Consider the following 2,019-nt stretch of genomic DNA (forward strand, 5'->3'; position numbering starts at 1 on the left):
GGCAAGAGGTTTAAGTATATTTTCATTATACCACACATACAAAAAAAAAAGCTAGGCTACAATTTCGGCTGCTCATGCTAGTATGAACTATTCAAGATGTGAATTTTGTAGCCTGAAAGACTCTCTCAGTCACATCAGTTCTAACAGTGTACAGTTTATTCAACATTTAAATGGCTTGACCGAGTAAATCTTCAGCAAAACTTGAGCAAGTTTTATTACTATATTGAGGCATCCTGACTCTGATCAAATAAACATTAGGACTCTTCAGGAAAGAAACTAGCTTACTTTTATAGCATTCTTCAAAGAGGCAACTCGGGAAAATGGAGATACCTTCTTACATTTAACAAAAAGCTAAAACTGAGAAAAAGTGTCAGAATCAGAATATTTCAAATATTTCAAAAGAACAGAGTTCTGTAAAGGTCAACTAACGTGAATTATTAGGAAAAAATAAGCTATTTAACTCTAGCAAAAGTACCAAAATCTGGTCCATTTCCTGTTAGAAAACAAGCCGGATTTCCCCCTCACTCAGTTATTAGGCAATGCAAAGGCAAGTATTCTGTTCACTTTGTGCCCTCTTCACCCTTGTTATTCACCTAGTGCATCCAAACTGTTTTCATGTATTGCTCAGAACAATTTGTTTCATTATTCAAATCAACATTCTGTAACATGGAGGGTGGTTAAGTTAAGTTGTTAAATCCCAGAATAGAAAAAAAAGTCTGTCTTTCCTTGCCTGACAGTCCTGCCCTGGAAACAGTGGTCCATGTTCATTCAACTTCGTTAAAAGTTCAAAGTGTAAAAACCTTTCAGAGGTTTTTGCTCTCAGTAGACATGGAAGATGGTATTCACAGAAGCTGATTACTTCCTTCATGTTTTTCTTTCCATTTTCCTTCCGTACATCTCTCCCCTCAGACCCTTTGCACACAAAGATAGGAACAAGCCTGAACCAGTTTAACTCTGAAACAAGAGCCTATTGCGAGCAGCCTCCAGACTGGTCTCCAGCTTGCATGCTGGCAGTGCTAAAAATGTGCTATAGTATCCAATCCAAAATGGGTTTGGTTTTGCCTTTCTCTTACAGATTAGCCAGACAGGTAGAGCTAAGATAGGTGGTAAAACTGGAAGGACATAATGATGTTACTTACCACGTTTGCACATGCATGGAGATTTCCCTAGTAACATCTCTCTCTAGGAGAAAAAAAAAGTAATTAGGCTCCAGGCAGGCTTAGCAGGGTTATTGCTGTCAAGAAACCAGGTTTTCCCAAGAATCCACGTAAGATTTGGGCTGAAATTATAGTTAACATGAATTTTAGTGCAAAGCGCCATCATTTCAGCTATGTGGATTCCTAAAATATACCATAAAATAGAAGCCAAAGCTTTATCATGCAATGTTGACTCACACAAATTGTTCTTGCAATACATCATCTCTTAAATCAGGTAGACTGCTGGAACAAGGGCACAGCAGTCAGTATATATATATACATACTTAACAGTAGGAGATGTTTTAGCCTACACTAAAGTTTTTTAAAGACATTTAATGACTTTTCACAATATGAAACAGTTAACCTGAAAACCTTTAATTACCTTCAGGAACTAACAGCACTGAAATCATCCTTAATTAAACGCTCAAGACAACAGCCAGACTAATCCCAGAGTTCCTTAATAGCATGAGGAATGCAGTAAGTTTTAACAGGTTTAATTCCTTAGTATGTTGTCATGGTTAAAACTTGTTTTGGAAAGAAAACCTAGAAAAATAAATTTAAATAAAACTTATGACAGTTACAGTTCACTAAATCTGCTGCAAAAATCTCTGTGCAGGAAAAGTGAATAAATGCTTTAAAAATGACACAAAAATATGTCCTGACAAGCAAAAGCAACACAGCGCATATTAAGTTTAAAAGCCTTAAGCATTTTAATCACTCCTCCACCAAAACTCATTTCTAGTTATGGTTTCTGTGAAAAGTAAGACTTTGCCAATACGTAACACTGCAGCTGTGGATTTGATCATATTTAGGAACTTCACTT

This window comes from Cariama cristata, unplaced genomic scaffold (genome assembly GCF_000690535.1).
Source record: "Cariama cristata isolate BGI_N322 unplaced genomic scaffold, ASM69053v1 scaffold4826, whole genome shotgun sequence".
Lineage (NCBI taxonomy): Eukaryota > Metazoa > Chordata > Aves > Cariamiformes > Cariamidae > Cariama > Cariama cristata.